A 23,497-nucleotide genomic window follows, 5' to 3' on the forward strand; every position below is an offset into this window, starting at 1 on the left:
GGGAAATGTTCTATATTATGATTATGGTGGTGGTACATGACTTTTTACATTTGTCAAAATTCATCAAACTGTACACTTGAAAATGATGAATTCTATTGTATTTAAATCATACCTCAATAAACCTGAGTTAAAAATAAAATGAAAGGGACTTCCCTGGTGGTGCAGTGGTTAAGAATCCACCTGCCAATGCAGGGAACATGGGTTGGAGCCCTGGTCCGGGAAGATCCCACATGCTGCGGAGCAACTAAGCCCGTGCACCACAACTACTGAGCCTGCACTCTAGAGCCTGCAAGCCACAACTACAGAGCCCGTGTACCACAACGACTGAAGCCCGTGTGCCCTAGGGCATGCCGCAACTGCTGAGCCCACATGCTGCAACTACTGAAGCCTGCATCTAGAGCCCGTGCTCCACAACAAGAGAAGCTACTGCAGTGAGAAGCCCGCACACCTCAACGAAGAGTAGCCCCCGCTGGCCACAACTAGAGAAAAACTGTGTGCAGCAACAAAGACCCAATGCAGCCAAAAATTAAATATAAATAAATAAAATGAAATAGAAGGAATATATACTCATGATAGATAATGAACACAGCATACAAATTTGCTACTCTTTCAACTCACAAAAATAGATTTTACTTATATATTTTAAAATTTAACTGTGTCCTGTAGTCTCATAAGTATTCATTACCTTAAAACTAATGCCTTCTGATGGATTGGACAGTGAAGTTGTGTTAACCCATTTATAATCTAAATAATGGAGGAAAACTTTGCAGTTTTGTCCTTTTCTATAAAAAGCCGACATGCATATCTTCCCCAGATACATACACGCCCAGGTTGCATCTTAGGAAATTCCAGAAAGCCCAGGTTTCATCTGACATTTAGATACCTAATTTAGCATAGCACATCCTGAAAATTAAGTGCATTGCCATTTAATTGATGTGAGGTTACTGGGACCTGTAAAATGGAAAGGATCTTTTCAGTGATTGACCAGGTCAATCTGGTCTTTCGTTTATAGAACATTTCCTCATTTACAGTTTTCAAAGGAACAGGATTCTAAGGTACTCCAGATGATTGGTTTAAAACTTCACCAAGGCTTGTCAAAAGAACAAAGTGAAGGCAAAGAACAAAGTGAAGGGATCCAAAGATGAAGAAAACAAATTCCTAGGGACAACTCCAGTGTAGGAGATGAGAATCTTATTCCATGAGTACAGAAGGGTCTCATGTTCATGGGTGCCAGGAGTTCAGCTAAGAAGTTCCTGGGTTCCTCAGATCCTGGGGTCCAGCGGCGGTCATTACAAAGGAGACCTGCCTGGGTATCATACTGTGAGGAAGCACACATCCTCAGTACCGTGACCCCCAGGAGCACTGGGAAGTGCACGGCATATGTGCATAAGTGGTTCACTTCCCTTGCTAGGTCAGGGAGTACAGGCCTCCTTATGTGCAGACCTGTGCTTTTCTGTAGCTTCAGGATTAACTCAAAGACTAGTTTTTCTAGGAAGTGCTTGGGTCATCAGAATGAGGCACTGAAGGAAGTCCTCTGGCATAAAAGGAAAGAGAAACTGGCTTTATTGGGGCTACAGTATTGCTCATTGTCAAGAACGCATCCAGCGAGGAGACATCCCAACAAGAAATGAGCTTCAGGTCTCTTGGCCCTGGCTCCCTGGGGTCCACCTCCATGCCGGTCTTCCTGAGAGAGACAGGCTGGCAACTGAGCATAGACACAGGAGGAAAGTGGACTCTTGCAGCACACTTGTTATGATTACATTTGTTCTCCCTCCAAAATAGATTTTTATGGTATTAATTAGTACAGACAGCTTTTTAAGACATTCTTTTTCTGGCAAAGGACAGAGAAATTCTCAGGCAATATATAGCAGAATGCTGTGCTAACTCAAGGTAATTCTTAAGTCCAGGCTCTCCCTCTTTTCTCCTGGGGAACGTGTTTTTCCACAAGCTACTCTTGGTTCTCTTCGGACCATTCCATTTCTATATTCTCAAACAACTGGTATTCTCTATTTGCTCATGGGTTTTCTTCCCTCTTAAATTTAACATGACCTTTACAAAATTCACTCTCCTCTGTAGTCAGTGTCATGCAGTGATTAAGAGAAGAGGCTCTGGGAGACTTCCCTGGCAGTGCAGTGGTTAGGAATCCACCTGCCAGACGTAGAGAATGGACTTGAGGACACGGGAAGGGGGAAGGGTAAGCTGGGATGAAGTGAGAGAGTGGCATGGACATATATACACTACTAAATGTAAAATAGATAGCTAGTGGGAAGCAGCCGCATAGCAGAGGAAGATCAGCTCGGTGCTTTGTGACCACCTAGAGGGGTGGGATAGGGAGGGTGGGAGGGAGACGCAAGAGGGGAGAGATATGGGGATATATGTATATGTATAACTGATTCACTTTGTTACAAAGCAGAAACTAACACACTATTGTAAAGCAATTATACTTCAATAAAGATGTAAAAAAAGAAAATAAAGAATCCGCCTGCCAATGCAGGGGACACGGGTTCGATCCCTGGTCTGGGAAGATCCCACATGCCACAGAGCAACTAAGCCCGTGCGCCACAACTACTGAAGCCTGCGCACCTAGAGCCCGTGCTCCACAGCAAGAGAAGCCACAGCAATGAAAAGGCCGCGCACCGCAACAAAGTATAGCCCCCCTCACTGCAACTAGAGAAAGCCCGCACGCAGCAACGAAGACCCAACGCAGCCAAAAAATAAATTAATTAAATAAATTTAAAAAAATACAACAGGGAAGAGGCTCTGGAATCACATGGACCTCAGCTTCAATTGTGACGCCACGAGTTACTGCACAATCAAGTAATTTACCTTCCCTGGGCCTGCAAATTAAGACTAGTGCCTGGGTCATAGAGCTATTACAGGGATTTAAAAGATAGCCCATGTAATGTGCTAGATAGTCTCAGGCACATAGTAGGGACTCGGTAAATGTTAGCTTTATACATTCTCACGTCAGCCCTTCAGTTTCTGCCTCCAGCTCTGATTGATAAATTATTTTCCGACTCTCTGTGTTCAAATTCTTGAGAAAGAAAATCAGGTTGGCATAACTGTCCTATCAAACCACATAGCTACAGGGCTGTCCATGGATTAATGAGTCTTCAGTCAGATGCCCTCTCCTGACAGCCTCACCATGGCCTGGACATGAGTTTAGGTTATAAAACCTGCCTATCAAAGAAGCAAAGGCTATGAGGGAAGCAGTTTCCTGAAGGAGAGGCAGGGCTGATTGGTATTGATCAGCATCCTGGAAAGAAAGTATTTACAAATGCAGGTTTTCACAATATTGTACCAATGCTTCTTTATATCAGAAATAATCATGGTAAATGCTTGTTATTGGTTTTGATGAGTTTGGCTGGTAGCATACACCTGCGTTTTACTTAAGCCTATTTACTTTGAGAATTTCTGTTGTAGTTTAAGATCATCAGTACAATGATAATAATTCAAAGCCAATTCTAGAAATACAAAGTAAAATTTTTTCTATGAAACTGTCTTCATAGCAATGAGCATCTGACATGGCAGTGGGCAGAACTAACGTGAACTGTGTCTGCCATTGCCTGTGTGGTGAGCATCTTCCTGAAGGTAAAGGGGCTTCACGTAGCAGGCAGGCATGCCAAAAAACATCCACATAAACCTCCTAGAAAGGGGCATGAGAGCTCAAACTCAAATGAAACCATCTGTGCAGAGAGGTCTGTGGAGCTGATGAGTATGTTATTTACAGGCCAATTCTGCGAGGTTTGCTGGCTGAGTAATTAGGACAATTGCTACTCTGGCCTTTAGCCCCTGCTCTGACTCAGCTCACACAATTTATCTACCCAAACAGACCAGTTCTCCACCACTCTTCTGACCAAGCACAGTGCTGTCTATTCTAGGGCATAACTTTATTGCCAAATTATTGTCTACTTTGGTACAATGATTTATTTCTTCTTAGTTCGTTTTAAAACTATGAGGAGGGCTTCCCTGGTGGCGCAGTGGTTGCGAGTCTGCCTGCCGATGCAGGGGACACGGGTTCGTGCCCCAGTCCGGGAAGATCCCACATGCCGCAGAGCGGCTGGGCCCGTGAGCCATGGCCGCTGAGCCTGCGCGTCCGGAGCCTGTGCTCCGCAACGGGAGAGGCCACAACAGTGATGAGGCCCACGTACCGCAAAAAAAAAAAAAAAAAAAAAAAAAAACTATGAGGAAATAACTTTTGTAACTCAATTGTTAAAGACAACAAGACACAGGTGAATTCATTCATTCAGCCATTCATTTAACAAATGTTTTCCAAGGACCTACTTATGATAGACCTTGTTTCAAGTGCTTGAGATACATCAATGAACAAAACCAAAAAAAAAATCCTACCGTAATAGAGCTTACCTTCTATGCAGATAGAAAATAAACAAGATAGGGACTTCCCTGGCAGTCCAGTGGTTAAGACTCTGGGCTTCCACTGCAGGGGGCATGAGTTCGATCCCTGGTTGGGGAACTAAGATCCTGCATGCCACGTGGCCAAAAATAAAATAAAATAATAAAAATAAAATAAAGTAAATAAAATAAACAAGATAAATAAGTAAAATATAGGGTATGATGGAGAGTGATAGAGATTGGATGTATTTTTTTAAAGAGCAGCAAAGAAAGAAATACTTTCCTTTTAAGGTGGAGGGGTAGATATAACATTAGTAAGACTGGGAAAACACTGCATGCAGAAGGAAAGTCTCTCACATGGACAAATTCTTCTATGGGTAACAACTCCCCAGTGGCCTATAGCCACAGGTAGAACAGAAGTTGAGGACCTCAAACCAGCCAAATCCACCAGAGAGGGAGTGAATTCTACTGAAGATCAGAGGATATGTTAGGTAAGGCCATAAGGCAAATAAAAGCAAGAAATAGATCTAGAAACCTGGTAATCAGAAGAGGAGGAAATATCAGGCATGTACTGAAGATAAGGCCAGACATAAGTGAGAACAAACTGAAGACAGTCTCCTATTAGGAGCTCAGAGGTAGGTAGGGGTAATCTGGAACCAGATCCCCAAACAGGATCTTAGTAATAGGGGACAGAACTCAGCCAAAGAACTTGAGAAGCAGATATGTAACAACTCAGCCAAGCTAACCTTAACTCTAAATCAACATTCACCCTCAACTAGCAGCTTTGAAAAATGTCTTGGGGCAGAAGTCACTTCATTCTGTCTCGGCCTGCAGGTAAGGAAGGGAGGATGGCTATGATAGTAATTTCAGGGATACTTTTTAAAGTTCTTCACAACCGGTATTACAGTGTAGTGTCCAAGCAGAATGGAGACAGGTCCTAATGCTGAAGAGGGTCCTGGAAGGCAGTTCCAGGTGTGCCACCTTAGTTGCTGAATGGATCATATAGTAGTGAGGGGGGATGTCTAGGGCAGTGACAAAGAGGACGTCTGGAAGCTCAGGGAAGTGGCTGATAATCAGCTAGTACTCAAACACCTCAATATATTGATATAATTTGCCCATCTCTCAGGTATTAGCTCCTAAATCCAAGATCCTTGAGGAAGAGCTTTGATGACAAAAAGTAGCTTGGTCCATTCATAGCATTTTGGTCCATGTGAAGAGTGCAGTGTAGTCATTACAACACAGAGTTCTGGCCAAGCCACTTGCAGGCTGTGTCTCTGGCACTTTGCTTATTCTCTCCAGGCTCTGGATCTCCAGTCATGAAATGGGATGATGACACCTACCTCGCAAGGGTGTTGTGAAGATCAAAGGGAGGGGAAAATGTGCCGAGTAGTGACTAGCACGTAGAAACTGTGAAGTAATCACTGGAATAATGTTGCACTAGAAGGGACCTAGATGAGATCTCGGCCAGTTCCCTGGTATATATGAGAAACCTGACATCCTGGGATATTGTTATTTCCTCGTGGTCACCCAGTAGTTTAACACAAGCTCAGAAGAGGAACACAGGTTTCCTGCCACCCAGTTGAATGCTTTTCATTCTACGTTACACTGTAACTCTTTTACCCTTTTACAAATAATGTACTGGAGCTTTGCCCCTGTGCTGCATCAATAAGATACGCATTCATGTTATTGGGTTGGCCAAAGTTTGTTTGGGTATTCTGTAAGAGGTTATGGAAAACCCAAACGAACTTTTTGGCCAACCCAATAGTAACTTTTTGCTGTAGAACATGTAGCAGGGAAGAGGGAAAACTAAACATAAAATGAGATTTTATGCATAAAGTATAAAACCTATAGAGGTATGCTTAATGAAGGGCCTTGGAGTGTGGCGATGGGGATTCCAATGAAAATAGCACACATTTATATATAGGCTATGAACTCATTCTTTCCAGAATGATTAGTCAGCATGATGCCATCTATTTATTGTCCTCACAAATAATTCCCAGTTATTCTCTAAGCTGACTCTCCAGAAGCTCAGGTAGGGGAATATATTCTGACAGAACACAGACGATCTTGCCCTGGGAACCACTGCCACTAAGTCTCCCGTGAATCTGCATTTCTCCCTTTATCTGGCAGCTTCCAGACGATGTTTAGAAGCAGCGATGTTAAGTAAATAGCCACACTGTGGAGAGTTCTTTCACCAGAGTAGCATGACCCCTGACAGCTGGGGACAGCAAACTCACATTTAAAGAACACTGCCATGGGCTTCCCTGATGGCGCAGTGATTGGGAGTCCGCCTGCCGATGCAGGGGACACAGGTTCGTGCCCCGGTCTGGGAAGATCCCACCTGCTGCGGAGCGGCTGGGCCCGTGAGCCATGGCCGCTGAGCCTGCGCGTCCAGAGCCTGTGCTCCACAACGGGAGAGGCCACAACAGTGAGAGGCCCGCGTACCACAAAAGGAAGAAAAAAAAAGAACACTGCCAAATGTGTCACCCTACTCCCTGCTTTCCCTTTAATTACCCCACGCCTGTAAATGGGTTTGTGTGTGGAGACAGCACAGTAGACAAGCATGAGGCCTGGATTTTAGCCGCCCGCCTTCCTCTCCCATCTTCAGATCTAGAAAAGAGCAGCTCCACTGATGGAACTTGAGATGTGTGCTTCCATGGTTCACTGGTGTCTGGGTTTTTATGTGTATGTGATTCTTCCATAGACACAAACCCTTAACAGTTACTAAGGCAGCAGAACATGTGCTACCTTCCAAGAAGCAGCAGACTCAGTCACAATCTGTCAGAAAACAACTGTTTGCCAAGGAACTCTCCCAGAAGCACTAACCTTAGTTTAATATGTTATTGATTTTCTAAACTGTTAAGTATGGTTTATAATGGCAATAACCTACACGATACCACTCATTACATCAGTTAATACCTAGTTTATTCGAACATTAACTTTCATCACAGGCAATTAACCGACAAACTGATTGTGTGTGTGTGTGTGTGTGTGCGTGTGTGTGTGTGCGTGAAAGAGAGAGAGAGACTTATAATGAGAAATTTCCAAGTGAACATTAGTTAAGTATTTTTAAATGGCTGTGGGAGCTTGACAGTGTAGCCCAAACTCTTCTTACCTTTTCTTCCTAGAAGCAACAGGCCAGTACTATGGAAGTATGAAACCCCCCTGACATTAGTGAGCTAATTCACAATTAGCCATGGGAAAATCATGTACATAATTGATTAAATGTCACTATTAACAGAAAGATGTGTGTGTGTATACATATACACGTAGAGAACTTGGGAATAGGATAAGGAAGAGTTCTAAACTATGTAAAAACATTAAGTGCTGCCCCATCATTGGTGTAACGTAAGAGTCATGTTTATTCCTTTATAGGGATGTAGCATGACATATGGAAAGTTCTTTATATTTTATTGTATTCTCAACCTAGTATATTTCTATGAAATTATATTGTCTACCTATCTCTACTCATATAACAATTTTTTTCCTAAGGCTCATATAAACAAATATGTGCCTGAAAAAGATGCCTTGATATCTTTGTTTATTTTAAGTTTAAAAACTGGTGTTTGGAGGAAACAAGACTTCCAGAATGTTAAAGAGATTGGCAAATCCTCTACCTGACACACAATAGTACTACTGAACAAATTGTCAAAACACTCATTTTACTGTTGTTCAGAAATTAACCAAAGGCATACAACAATCTGAGAAGCATTTGTTTACGCTCAGAAAACTGCTGAAATTCAGGCTTCAGGTACAAGCAGCGTCAGCCTATGACATTTTCACCTGTACCTGCTCCCTGTGTTCCCCTGCCTCTCACTAAGCTCATCTTGGATGGCAGTTCTACTAAGGTGGACAAGCCATAAAAATCAGGAGCTTCACTGCCAGTTGAGGCTGATCTAATTTGGTAACCCACTTGCAGGGACTTTGTCAAAAACAATAGCTATCTTGGTGACAAACAATCAGGGAAGGCTAACATCACAGCTGTGACACTGGATGAAGCAATTTACCATACAACCCAGCAATTTCAGTCCTAAGTATCTACCCAAAAGAGGTGAACACATAGGTCCACACACAGACTTGTACACAAGTGTTCATAGCAGCATTATATATAGTAGTCAAAAAACTAAAAATAACCGAAATGTCCATCAATTGATGAATGGATAAACAAAAGGTGGTATACACATAAAACAGAATACAATTCAGCAATATAAAAGAAGGGACTACTGGTACATGCTACAGCATACATGAATATTTTTAAAAATAGCTAAGTGAAAGAAGCCAATAAAAAAATACCACATATTGTATTATTTCACTTATGTGGAATGTCCAGAAAAGACAAATCTATAGAAACAGAAAACAGATTACTCATTGCCAAGGACTGGAGGTAGCACTGTAGAGTGAACTTAAAAGATCAAGTGGGATCATTGTAGATTGTGATTATGGTTGCACAGCTCTATAATTTACAAAAAAAATTTAATTGTACACTTAAAATGGGTGAATTGTATACCTCAATAAAGCTGTTAAAAATTGGTGTATGATAGAGTATGAAAATATGGGTAAGAACACTAGCACTGACATAGAATAATCATTAGCTCTATTGTAATAATCTAACTTCTCTTGAAGTATGAAGCATTTTGAAAAAGCATTGTAAGATTCTAAGTTTTATAAAGCAAGTCTCTTACTGCTTCATAATACACTAAAATAGAAAATTCTGAGCACTCCATTATTTCCCTTGGTGTATCTTAAGAAATCTTCCCATTCAATAAAGAAGATGTGGCACATATATACAATGGAATATTATTCAGCCATAAAAAGAAACGAAATTGAGTTATTTGCAGTGAGGTGGATGGACCTATAGTCTGCCATACAGAGTGAAGTAAGTCAGAAAGAGAAAAACAAATACCGTATGCTAACACATATATATGGAATCTAAAAAAAAAAAAATGGTTCTGACAAACCTAGGGTCAGGACAGGAATAAAGACGCAGACATAGAGAACGGACTTGAGGACATGGCGTGGAGGGGGAAGCTGGGATGAAATGAGAGAGTAGCATTGACAAATATACACTACCAAATGTAAAATAGATAGCTAGTGGGAAGCAGCCGCATAGCACAGGGAGATCAGCTCAGTGCTTTGTGACCACCTAGAGGGGTGGGATAGGGAGGGTGGGAGGGAGACACAAGAGGGAGGGGATATGGGGATATATGTATACATATAGCTGATTCACTTTGTTATAAAGCAGAAACTAACACAACATTGTAAAGCAATTATACTCCAATAGAGATGTTTAAAAAAAAAGAAATTTTCTGATTCAGAAATGGTCTCATAAATCATGATAATAATAATTTCAGATAGTTATAGGAGAATCTACTCTGAAATTAAAAGATGTGTAATTACATAAACTACATACAGGATGTAGGAAAAAATACAGGATTTGCTCCATATTACAGTTATTGAAAGAGAGAAAAATAATTGCTAATAATTTACTTTGGCATTAGCTTGGCATTAGGCAATGCACTGAACAAAAGAATGAATACTATTTCAGATAGAATCTACCAAGGTCTTCTGAGATGAATGTAATTGTCAATTTCTAAACTAATTGAGGAACCTGAGATCATTGACCTTATGTTCCTTTATAGAGTTTCTTTGCTAGAGATTGATCACTCAGTTTATATTTTGTCAGAACAACAGCAACTCAATAAAAGAGTCATTTTGGGGCTTCCCTGGTGGCGCAGTGGTTGAGAGTCCGCCTGCTGATGCAGGGGACATGGGTTCGTGCCCCGGTCCGGGAAGATCCCACGTGCCGCAGAGCAGCTGGGCCGTGAGCCATGACCGCTGAGCCTGCGCGTCCGGAGCCTGTGCTCCGCAACAGGAGAGGCCACAACAGTGAGAGGCCCGCGTACAGCAAAAAAAAAAAAAAATTAATTTTGTGCTGACAAGATTTTTCCTACAAAGTAGAAGATAAAATTATGGCCAATACGCTTTCTCTTTATTTAAATTTAAAATGTTGGAAGAGCCATTTCTACCTATGAAAGTTATATAACATATAGGTATATATACACATATGTATATATTTAAGTAAATAGTATTACCTAATGTTGATGGAGATATGGGAAATTTGATAATACCATATCATGCTGGTGACATTGCCAAATGGAAAATAATTTGTCAGTGTGAATCTTGAAACATAAAAATCTTCATGCCTGTACCTAGCAATTCTCTTTCAGAGAATCTATCCAAATATCCTGCTACTTGGGCACTGCTTCAATAGGTACAACTTTTGGGGGCTTAGGGTATGTGTGGATAGGAGAAAGCACAATCTGACTCAAAGAATGTTAAATATTTGCTAATTTCAAAGTGCCTGCCTGCATTGTGATAAAAGAATTGACAAAGGCTAACGTAGCTTAAGTCTCTTTTCCTCTCTGACGTATTTTCCACAAAGCCCTCCCAATTCAGCTTCATTGCTGTGTCAATCATACCCCATGTGAATTAATAGAGATATTACCAAAAGATCTGGGCAGAATGAGTCTGGAATTGTGGCTCTCAAAGCTAATGTAGAAACAATTGTCACTTTGGTCCCATTTTGTAAGGTTTTACTCTTTAAGGCTTTTGGCACCTTGTGACCTACAATACTTGCCATTGAGCATGTGCAGAGTCCTCATTTGGGTCCCCAAGCTTCTGATAGCTTTGTACCAAGCATATCATTTATGTAACAGGATAAACGCAATTCTTACTGTAGGCTCAGAAAGAGGCCACAAAGGCTGAGAAGAGAGCAATTGTTGCCTGGTAACTGCAGGATCTAAGCCAAGGGGCTGGCTCATCTATGTAGGATTTGCAAATGGGGGGGGTGGCCCAATGCTGGGTCTTCCAGCATTAACAGATCACCCACCTCCAGATCAGATAAGAGGGTGAGATTAAAAAGTCAAGATATTTAATTTCATTTTTGTTGGTTTGTTTTGGTTTGGTTTTGTTTTATATTTCTTACTGAATTACTGTAGCAAAAAGAGATGTGCATGTATTATAAGTGTGCAGCTCAATAAAATCTTATAAACTAAATTTACCCATAACACTAGAAACCAGATCAGGAAACAGAACATTACCAACTCCACAGACTCCTCCCTCAAGCTTCTTCCAGCCAATCACCCCACTATTTTTGACCTCTAACATAACATGGAATAACCTGGCCTATATTAAGAATTTTATATAAATGGTGTCATAAAGTATATACTCTTGTGCCTGGCACATCTGTTCAGTATTGCATTTTTGATATATTGGTGTGTATAGTTGTAGAATGACCATCCTCAATTCTGTATAGCATTCCATTGTGTGAATATACCACTATTTATTTTTCCATTCTATTATTGATGGTCAATTAGGCAATTTTCAATTTGGGGCTATTACAAATAGGGCTTCTACCAACATACATTTGTTGAACATATACATGCATGTCTGTTAGATATATGCCTAAAGAGTGGAATTGCTAGGTCAAAGAGAATAATATGTTTCACTATAGTATATAATGCCAAAGCATTTTCTAGTTATTATATCAATTTATACTCCCACCTGCACCTGTAGTATATGAGAGTTCCAGATGCTCCACATCCTCACTAACACTTAGTATTTTCTTTTTCATTTTAGCTATTCTGTAGGTGATGTAGAAGTGCATTAGAAGTGAGGATTTATTTCAAGAAAGATTTGATTGCACTGTGCTTTACCTCCCCTCAACTCAAATGAGAGGAGCTCTGGGATCTATTAGAAAATCTTCAAATGTGTTTCCAAGAGCTTGAGGAACAAAAGGACAAGCATCTGACTTGTGCTTATGAATTTTAAAGGCAAGACCTATGGCTGGTACCACCCCTTGCTCTTGGCAGAGTGGAGAGGGCTGACCACAGAGCCAGCTCCTTTTTCAAAAAAGTAGGGAAAAGGGGCAGGTTTCCTGGGGATCAAATATGACCTTGAAAAAGGGATCCAATCTGGGTCTTCTTAGCATTTACTCCAACCCAGAGGACTGGTTGGAATACCTAGGACCCCAATTATAAACAGTTGAAAGCCAAGATGCCAAAGGTAAAGTTGTGTACAGTCAGCCAGAGAAAAGGCATTCCCCTAACCAAGGAGTTGAAGTGGGAGGTCTCCAATTGGAAAATTGCTAAGGACCCCATAAATGCACCCTGTGGGAAGGAAAGAGGTATTATTGGAAAAATACTATCACCAGAGTACCCCAACACCTGATTCCAAATGAACCAACCACTTAAACTTGTGCCATTTTCACCATTGCCCTGGGGTCAGCCAAATAGTAATTAGCAAACAACTAAGAGAAGAAGTTAGTTCCTGTCCTTTTCCTGCTGCAGGCTTCCAGTACTGGAGGAGGTCTGTGCCTAGGAAGGAGAAAAGTGTAACTCTGAATAAGTTTGGCATTTGAAATAACACTAGACTAGACTGGAGTTAAGTCATTACATGATGAACTTGTCAGTGCTTTAAAGAGATTTAAATATTTTTTACTGGTTAAGAGGGACTGGAAAAACTAGGGGGCATGTCAAGGATTTCATCCAGGGGCAGACAGAGAACTGACCCAGAATAAGAATTAAAAGGAGGAGGATGAGAAAGAATAAGGAAGAATTTCATATAATACAGGTGATTGACTTAATGTTTAAAAAAACAAAAAACTCTGATAACCTCAATGTTGATCCTCCCGATGATATTCAGTCTTTCACAGGCACAGTTTATAGGCAAGCAATAAGCAGCAAGATGTTTGAAGTTTACGTGAAAAGTGCTACAGTGCATTTAAAGACAAATCAACCTTAACTACTACCTAAGCATGTGCTTTAGAAAAAAGGCAAAATCATTCAACCGAAGGTGTCAGAGTGACATCTCTGAGTGACAACAGCCTCTACTGATCAATGAACAGTGATAACTGCGGGCCTGTGCCTTAACTTGAAGACTAGTCCATTGAACTGTTCTGACAGCTCTTGGGACAGAAACAGTTCTGCTCCAGTTATAACAGCAATATGTGTGACCAACATACAGGCTACTGAAGTTTCTGTGCCACAAGTAAATTCCAGTGAATGTTCAAGGGGTACATGGAGTGTAAGCATTCCTATTCCTATTCCTATTTCTCCACCACCAAAGCCTACAGCCTTTAGAGTCCATTCTTCAACAAGTCTGGTAAACCAACCACATAGACCTTCAGGGAATGTAGCCAAAAAATTTACCTAATCCTATAGTAGGAGTCAGAGGACATCCTCACCTCATAAAGAAGAGCATCCCAAGAAAACCAAAATGTAAGAGAATAAAACAAGTGAAGATGCTAACAGTCTTGTTTTGAGTGGGCATGACAAAACAGAAATAAAGGAACAACTGTATATAAAAAAAAATACAACTCAACTGGAAACTAAGAGACTTCTCTTTTGGCTTCTCAGAAAACATCAAGTACAAACCCCTCCAATATCCCTGGTCTCCCTGCAAATTCTATTCCAGTTATCAAGGATTCAATAAAACTGAGATTTAACTGGTCAAAATAACTTCAGTGGTCCATAAACAATATCTGCCAACTTAACCTGTTGTATTCAAATGCTAAAAAAGGAGAATAGAGTGTACAAAATTAGACATGACTAAAAAAGGATTTAGGTTTATTTGCTGACCTCCCTGACTCAGCTAATCAGCATTTATTAGGAAGTCCTAATTAGTAAGTGCAGAGCCAGGAATGCTATTATTAATTTGTTATCAACAGTATGAAGGATGGCAGATATTGATAAACTTAGTTATTCTTTCTTAATCTGGCCAAAGAAAACTAACAGATTTTTCCAAATAACATGTTTTATGAATTCTCCATTGTGCTCCTTTCTGTCATATGTATGTTTTTCATGAAAAATTGCAATTATTCAATCTCTCCCTCTATCTTTCTAAATTAATTTTCCAAAGTTGAAGTATAGTCTTTACACCTTTCGGAGATGCATTAATTGAGCCTTTCTTTTCACCATTATTTAATAGGTCTAACATAGGTACACTATTTCTTCTTCCCACATTTTTGTTCTCTGTAGTCACTTTGCCTTCCCTTCCACTACCTGAGAAAATATGGTATATTAACAAGTGAAATGCACAATGTCTGGTATTTTGTGTAGCTATGGATTTAGGATTTAGATTAATCTCATTTTGTTTACACAATGGGAAAAATTCAGCTTATTAAATACTTCATAGAATTGCACCCAAGCTTTGCAAGTAGGAAAGTTGGACATTTTCTTGGTAGTGACTTTTTAATTCTAATTTTCATAACCTAGAGATCAGGCTGTTGCTTTCACATGATGTATGTAGTATCTCATGACTGGAGTTTGTTTTGTCTTATAATATCTATAGTCCTTTTGTTTTTCAAGAGCTATATTGTAAACAGATGATATATTACCTAATTGAAAATACATTTAAAACATGCACACACACACACACACAAACTTGCAAAAAAAAAAAAAACCAGCAACAACCAACACCAAGGTTAAGAGGAAAAATCAGGAATGAAATAAGCTAAATGTTTAGCATTAAAGGAGTTGGGATTGTGAAATACTGTGCTCAGTATTTCTAATTTTCTGTGACACAATTATACAACATGTGTAATGTTAAGAATATAAAAATAGAAGCTTGGAGCTGTTGATTTAGAACAAACATTAGAGAGCTAAGGATTTAGATTTTACTTTAAATGGTTAGATTAATTTAATGATAGTTTAGATTGTCTATACATTTAGAAGTTTGGGTGGGAAATCATTTATAACATTTCCACTAGATATATTTTATATATATAATGTATATGTATGTATGTATAGACGTGTATGTCTCTCTAGATGTTGTGTGTATCTGTGTGTATGTATGTGAAGTTCAAAAGCATTTTATTGCTTATCTCATTATATACAGTACTTTTTAAGTTACAAATGCAAAACTTTATAACAGATATGGAACTCTGCCTTGCTGGAGTCTAGAAAACTATAAAGCGATAAAGAGCCAAAATGACTTTTTATACATGTTTTCATGTGGATTTAATGGGATTATGGGATATTTGATGGTAGAAATGCCACAGTGTTAGCTGAATCATCAAATAATTCCTAGACTACTTCTAACATCAATGTCTGGAGGTTATTTCTACGTTATACTTGTAACCTTGGGTCAACTTTATGATGCCTTTAAGCTTAACAACACGAAACTCTTTGAAACTGTTAGGGAGGTAGTCTAGAGCCTTTAAAAAAAATCTAGATAATACTGGTCTCAATACCTTGTAGATAGCCCAATGTTCCAAAAAGATTTTTGCAAATTCCTGGTAGAGGCGCTAAAGTAGAGGGAGGAACTCCAGCTCTGACTGTCTGCCTTCAATTAATTCTTATCCTCTACTTTGTGTCTCAGGATTGTTCCTTTCACTCCACCTTAAGGGGAAAACCTAATATGAGACACATACCCTACTGCTGGAGACCCGAAGCCAAAAGCAAACAGGATATTATTATTTTTTAATTCTACTGAATAGTATATGAGCCTAATATATCAAAGTAAATTTAAATTGTATGTTAGATATGCTTAGCCTTCAAATCCATTGATTACCTGGGTATAGGATATTTCTCCCCAAATCCACTGCCTCAAATAGCACTTTGGCCTCTTGACACTTCCTGAATCCTTCTACTCATCAGTTGAACCATATTCTCCCAATGACACTATTTTCTTACTCTATTATAGAAAACAATTCAGGGTTTATTAATATCTATTTCTATAACCACCACTTATAACCACTGAATGAGAAAAATATCAAAACAAAAGCCATATGGAAAGGAGATCCCGGGATGGGGAGAAATTTATATTTATTTTTTACAGATCCATTGACTAAATTTGTCCAGTCCGTTTTAAAAGAGAGTTGAGACAGCATTAATTCATCCATGTTGAGAAATATTGGCACTGTGCTTGGCTCTAAGAATACTGTACTGAGTGAAATAGACAAAACCCGTGCACTTACATATTTCCTTGTCTGTGGGGGACAAACAAATTATCCTATAAATAGGCACAGTCAAGAGCTGTGATGAGTCCTGTAGAGAGTGTAAGTTTTGTTAAAGTGTACAGGGAACCTAAGTTCAATTGAAAACTCAAGGAAGGCCCTTCTGAGATGGAATCATGTACAGCATGCCTTCAAGTATAAGAAGAAGCCGGGCATGGAAAGGGCAAGGAGGAAGATGGACAAAGGGCCTGAGGTAAGAACTTCGGGTGTTTGAGAGAATGAAAGAAGGTCAGGAGTGAGAAGCATAGGAAGGATGTTAGCAGGGCAATGCAGGACAAAGAGTTTGTAGAGGAAAATAGAGGTCAGCTCCCAAACGATGCGAGATATTATTTTTGGTATAATTCTTGGAAATCCTTGAAAAGTTTTGGGGAGGAGGTGGCATGATCCAGTTGACATCTTAAGGAGATCACTCTCACTCTGTAGTTTAGGAAGAATAGATCCAAGAACAACAATGAATGACATTTATTTTCATAAACCTAGAAAAGGTTATGAAATTGGAGATACATTACACAAATTAGATGTCAGATAACAGACCTTTTCTGGAAGAATTAGGTGTCAGGGAATAGATTCAATTTGTCTAATGAGAGAAGTGCCTGTTAGGAGCATTAGAATTCTAGAATAAAATTCCTAGTAGACAATACATATATGAACTTTCTCATGTAAGTAAAGATATCAACTACCTGAAATGCCTTTTCCCATTTGATCGTCAAATGGAACATCTGATTCTAATATTCCCATGGATCAAAGCCTTGTAAGGTCATTCAGACGCAATTTCATGGGGGCAAAGCCAAAAACTGCAGGTCTAATTCATACTGCCTTTGCCTTCACACATCTCCACACAGCTGATGGTGCGACTGCCGCAGTGAAGAATAGGGCTCCTAAATTTGAAACTATATTACCCACATCACTTATCATTAACATGTGTCCTAGTCACTTTATTAATTACATAAATCTTTTTTACAAGGGTCCCTGGGATGGTGGACAGACAATACGTGCAGCGCCATCGGCTGTCAGTGCCAATCACTTGGTGAATATGATTAACTATATTATAGATTCGTTAGGTGCTTTTTAATCATGTTTACACATTTTAAGAAATAATTGAATTGGTTGCACAGACGTGATAATAAGGAGGCAAAGACAGAAGACCACTATATGCTAAAATTGGTTTTACACATTTCAGCAAAAATACACCACATTAACCTCATGCTGATATTCAGAAAATTTTCTACAGCCCTTGCTTACCTTTTGGTACAGATCTGCATTTTCCTAACAGCTGGGAGTGTACAAGTTTAAATCTGGTGTAGGTTGCTCTATTCCCCCAGTATATTTCCTTCCTTGCAAAACTATTGTGGAGCCTTTTAAATTTGAATTTTCACAGTAATTCAGAGGAAGTTATGCTGCAGCCAGTCTCAGCTCTTAATGGCTTATTCACATGTAATGACACACGAAGTAGGCTTTATTTTGTATTTCAGGAAATTGACTGGTGCATTGTGTTTTTCTTTTCTGGAGGTTGAAAATGTTAGCTAGAAATGCCCCCAAGCATAAAAGAGATGAAGACAAAGCACAATTGGTCAGAGGCCCTACAGGTTTTCATAGCATTCATTCCTAATCTTCCAGAAAAAAATCTTCAACTTTGCTTTCTATGAAATAAAAAATTCTGGCATTGATTATTACCCATTCTTAACCATGCTCTTAGTCCATTCAGATATCCATTGAGTGGAACTTTCCCTGTAAATCAATAAAACAGGTCCCAATTTCAAAAACGCTTCATACAGTTTCAGAATTTGTTTTCAGAGGGTGCCACCGAGGGAATCCTAAATCAGTTCTTAATTTTCTATAATATACAAAATTTTGGGTTTGCTCTCTGCTATCACACTGATGAAAATTATAAGTAAAAGGGGTTAAGAGAGCCCAAGGGAGAGCACAAGGAATTTTCTGAATCTTCTTTCCTAATGTCCTGATTAACAGAAAACAAAAGAATTGGCCTCTCGGAATTTGATAGCTGGAGGGGAGAGTATGGGGGGAGGGGAGGTGGAGAAGCACATAGTTAACTAAACAGAAGTCACAGCTGCTCCTCTATCTAATTCCTTGCCTGCTTGTTCTGAGGCCTTTCGTTGGGCAGAATTGGAGAAATAGCATGGTAAACGATGATACGAGATGGACGGATTTGCTGTATACTGGAAACAGCAGCGAGCAAGTGATGAAGACAGAGAATGGATTGGACTGTATCTGGGGAAAGAGAAGACAGGGGCTGGAGGAGACTAGGTTTGGGAGTCTGGGAGCATTTGGGTAGAGGGGGAGGAAAGACTTTGATTCTGCTGTCAAGCCTGTGATACCCTGACAGAGAGAAAAGGACAGAGAGAGGTTTAAGTTGTGTTGACTGTTAAAAAGTATAAACACGCATAGCCATTTCTTTAGAGACTAAAGTCTACATATCTAAATAAATAAATAGGTAGGAAGATAAATAGATAGGAGGTAGATAGATACAGATGTAGGTAATAAAATAGCTATCATTTACTGAGAACCTACTATGAGTTCAGCTTTTTGATACAATATCTCTAATCCTGACAAGATAATTAATATATTGTGCTCATTTTACAGATGAGAGAACTGAGGTTTGGAAATGTTAACTGGCTTGTTCAAAGTCACACAGGTATTAAATGGACATACTGAAGATTTTAATGAATACTGAAGATATGTATGAACCCAAAATCTATTAACTTTTTCCCTCTATCATGCTGCTTCCTTGTGCATTCTTCTTTCTAAGCAAAGTACAGCAGCTTTAGGAGGAAAGAATTCTTGAGCTTCCCCTTTCATCCTTCTTCTGCCAACATAAATATTTCCTCCCTAAATTTATTTTAAATGGAAACTGGAGAGCTAATATTTATTACATAATAGGACATAATTTAAAGGAACAAACAATTATCTGGTTCAATTGAATTTCATTTGACTTATTTCTTCAGATAGACAGGACTTTTAGTGGGGGTGACAGAACACACATAGAAATATAGAATCATTCGTTTGTGATACTGATTCATAATAGGCATTCTCCCTCTCTTCACACATATCATAGGCAAATTTGTGTTCTTCTCAAAGACCCAAAGATTCATACAGAAACGAGAAAAACAAAAAGCAGTACAGAAGGTCCAGTTCTCCAAATAAAACAGGAATATCACAGAAACTCAAGGCAGCACAGCTTCACTGATCTTTTGCCTACCTGGAATACTGTCGGCAATATTCAGGTTTAGCCCTCTTTTTCTTATCAGAATGTTTGTCTGGCAGTGTTCTTACGGATTATCTATTTCTGCTGAATAACTTGCAGCAGGGCTGCTAATCAAGAGAAAAAAGAAGCTGCCTTTGGTGATGAAAATTGCTTTCTAGTGACTGTGCTAATCAATCTTCTACAAGGGAAATCAGGAGTAAAAGATGGCCAATAATTGCAAAACATTGCTGCACACATGAAGAAAAATAATTGACGCACAAAGCACAGAAAAGCAACTCTTGAGAAAATGTTGCGGAGTTAGCTATTTTAAAAATATATACATTGGAAAGTAGTTTTTCACAGTTTAACACCTAAGCTTTATTTTTAATATAGGTAAGGACTATGCCTACTTTACTCTGGCATAATAGTGTTTAATGACACTTCATAATCTGAAAGTAATCTAGGATTTCTCATTTGGAATCTGAAAACTCATTGAAAGTTATAAAAATTATCAAGATTGTTGATGCACAGATTACATTTAGCTTCTGATCATAACTTTTTTGTGTATGATAATCACAACTGAATTAATAGCAGAAAATCTTTATTTCTAATGATCCCCACCTGTCAGTGCAGCTCAAGTAATGATCTACAGTGTTTCAGACTCTTTGTTTAGAGTTTACTTACAAGTTCACTGTGATATTACAGCTATGAAATCCAATGTAGCGTTGACGCTATAGCAAGTTTTGTGCAGACATTGTAAAGTAGAAACTAAAACTTATACTCTTCCCCATTAAAAAAATGTATGGATGCTTTTTCAATCTGTTGTGCATCTAAACCAATTTTTCAGGACTTTATATAACTTAAGAGCCAACTACACAAGAGATCTGGAATCATATATGTGAGTAAAATATGCGAGATAATGCCTGAAATTTGGGAAATCAATTTTGGCTCCTTAGAAGCACATACATACCATGTTTCTTCAAACCTAAGAGAGCATCAGTTTTAAGACTCACCGAAACAATTAAGGAAGAAATATATCACAAATTAAATTATGATGTATTGCATTAATGAAAGTCCTACATGACACATGATCTGGTCACACCGGCCTCTTTTTGCTTTGAAGTTTTCTTCTGTTTCCAAGTGATTTGGAATTTTTTCCTGCTTGCAGTATATTAGGCAATTTCAAAGGAACATAATAAAACCTAGAACAGCAAAGTCTCTATGATGGGAATCTCTCTAAGGTCTCATGAAGCTTCTTTTGTACTTCTTTGCACAAAATCATGAAATTGTATTCACTCCTCCAAGGATAAATATTTGCTTTAATAGCAACAAATTTGTGCCCTACTGCTGTATTTTTGAGGCCAAATAATTCTATATTCCAAACCAAATGATACCGATAATTTTGTAATGCAATGAAACTCAACATGTTTAGTAACATAACCCAACTGAAATGATATTAAAAGCTACAACCAAGAGTGCATATGTGCAGGCAATGACAAGTACGATGTAACTGCCAGCTGGACAACATAGAATACAGACACATCCTGATTTCAGAGAAGTTAAATGTGAAAAATGCCCATCTTAGAATTGATATGATACAGTAATATATTGCAAGGTGAAACTTTAGAGATGATGATGTTCCGTTCCTTCATTTTTCACAGTAGCTCTGTTGGGCAGCACCCCGCAGACCTATAAGGCCTGTACTTGTCCAGCTTCAAGACCAAAGAAAGAGCCCAGCGACAGAGACATCAACGGTTTAATGGATGGGGGAGCTTACTTCTGAAGCAAGGTCCTGGAGCAACACCCCACCACAACCACGTGTGGCAGATGGCGGGCAGGACATGGCAGCCGTCTTTGCTCCTGGGGCGCTGGGGGTGGTGGTGGAGAGATGGCCAATTGTAGGGAAATTGACTTCAGGTGGGCTCATTAGTTACCAGGGAAACCAGTAGAGAGGCACGCCCCTCACAGCCCCTTTGAAAAGAACAATCACTAGCTGGGGCCTGGGGCAAGTATGTAGGAAGGTTGGTCAAGTGGGTAGAGTATAGGTGAAGCAGGCACTGGTCGGGCAGGGTATGTACAGAGAGCAAGAGAGCAGCCATCTTGAGTGGCCTGTGCACACAAGCTCCATGAGGCTCAACAAATTAAGAAAAGCTGTCCCAGATGGTGGTAGAATCTAGACAAGAATCCTAATTTTTAGGACAACAACTTACACAATTTTGGTGATCTGTCCCTTTTGAATGATTTATTACTTTATGATTTTCTTATTATCTTGTGCTCACAGCTGTTACTTGATTGAGGACTGGTTTAACTCATCATTTTATTAATCACTGATTATTGAACAAGACACATAGGTTGCTTCTGTGCTTTACTAAGTGAACCTACTGGGCAATATAAAATGTTAATCCATTACATAATTTCAATATCAGTTTCTAGTAAGTAAAAGGTAAAATTATTATCCTTGATTAATCTTCCTAAAATAACCCTTTCATTCTGTGAAATTAAACGTCTTCCTTTTGTTTGCTGCATCATTTCTAGATTTCTCCATCCAATTTTTAAGGCTTTTCTTAATTTAGTGTCACTACTCAATTTGATTTCTCTCCACTTGAAACCATATTATCCTGCTTTTTACTTTAGTCATTATAACTACTACTAATAAAATGCCTGTAAAATTATTGTTTAATCTCAGTTTTAATTACTGACCATGGAATCTTCTGAAAAGTAATTTATTATATTAATTGGCTTTGGCTACTAGCACACAATGTACACCATATCTGTGCTTTGACTGTTACTCACTTTTCGATGCATTTCACAGAATCAGAAAAGTAGGTTCTGGAGTCAACATACCATTGGCTATGAGCTGTCACGTTTGACTTCTTCACCTGGCTTTAACAGTCCTTTTAAAAGTTGGTTTTAGTGGTGTGCAGTAGACATTGGCACACATCAAGTATATGTGAAGGCATTCTCAAGCAGAATATCACCTTTTCAATTCTTTTCTCATGACAATATATCTCTGTCAGTAATGAAGCTTCTTCCTAAAACAAGAAACAAAATTTAAAAACCATTAAATCAGGCATCACTGAATACATTAAAATTATTGCTATATAACAGATGGTTGATACTGACTTCTGTATTATGTCTCACACATCTACTCTGCCAAAAACAATAGTGCTCAAAATACTGAAGGACTAACCCAATACAAAAATAAGAAACTTCATAGTAAAAACAGACTTACTAGTACCTACATATGTTTGTCATCATTCAGAAAGTATTCTGGATCAGTAGAAGTATGTTTAACTATGGATCAAAGGACAAAGGAGGAATTATATGTTGTTTGAGTTGGTTTGCAGTAGGTGGTAATTTCTTTTCAACTTTTCTCTTCTTCTTTAGCTTAACAGACTGAAATCCTAAGAACAATCTTTAACCTGAAAGCCATGGTCATTTTGCCATAAAGATTAGTCAACAAGACATACGTTGTAAACTGTTGATCACATTTCTATTTCAAATACAATTATACCATCTTACATAATTATAGATATTATGATTGAATCATCACCTTTTACATGGTAAAACATACACACATATAGCATTATACATAGCACCATATAGACATGAAATTTTAGATATTATGACCACAGGCTTTACAAACTCAGGTTTCTTAAATCAGAAAATAAATTAAATATTCAAAAATAGATCATTTAATTAATATGGTGGAATATTAATGACCATTAGAAGTTGTGGCTTCAAGCAATTTCTCAGTATAAAAGAAAGGTTAAACTTATATTAAGTTTTTTTAAGTTTTAGTTATATGTTTTTTATTGTAGTTATATTGTTTTTAAAAGCATATCATATTATACAACTAATGTGGTCCTAGTTAAAATCTATACATATTATATGTAGCTACCAATATATATTTGTTTCTCTATATA

At 38.7% G+C, this 23,497-nt stretch overlaps 1 pseudogene; it reads left to right on the plus strand.

The window, feature by feature from the left end:
• The first annotated feature begins 12,963 nt into the window (after positions 1 to 12,963).
• Positions 12,964 to 13,871, plus strand: LOC132482585 (poly(A) polymerase alpha-like; annotated as a pseudogene).
• The last annotated feature ends 9,626 nt before the right edge of the window (positions 13,872 to 23,497 follow it).

This window comes from Mesoplodon densirostris, chromosome X (genome assembly GCF_025265405.1).
Source record: "Mesoplodon densirostris isolate mMesDen1 chromosome X, mMesDen1 primary haplotype, whole genome shotgun sequence".
Lineage (NCBI taxonomy): Eukaryota > Metazoa > Chordata > Mammalia > Artiodactyla > Ziphiidae > Mesoplodon > Mesoplodon densirostris.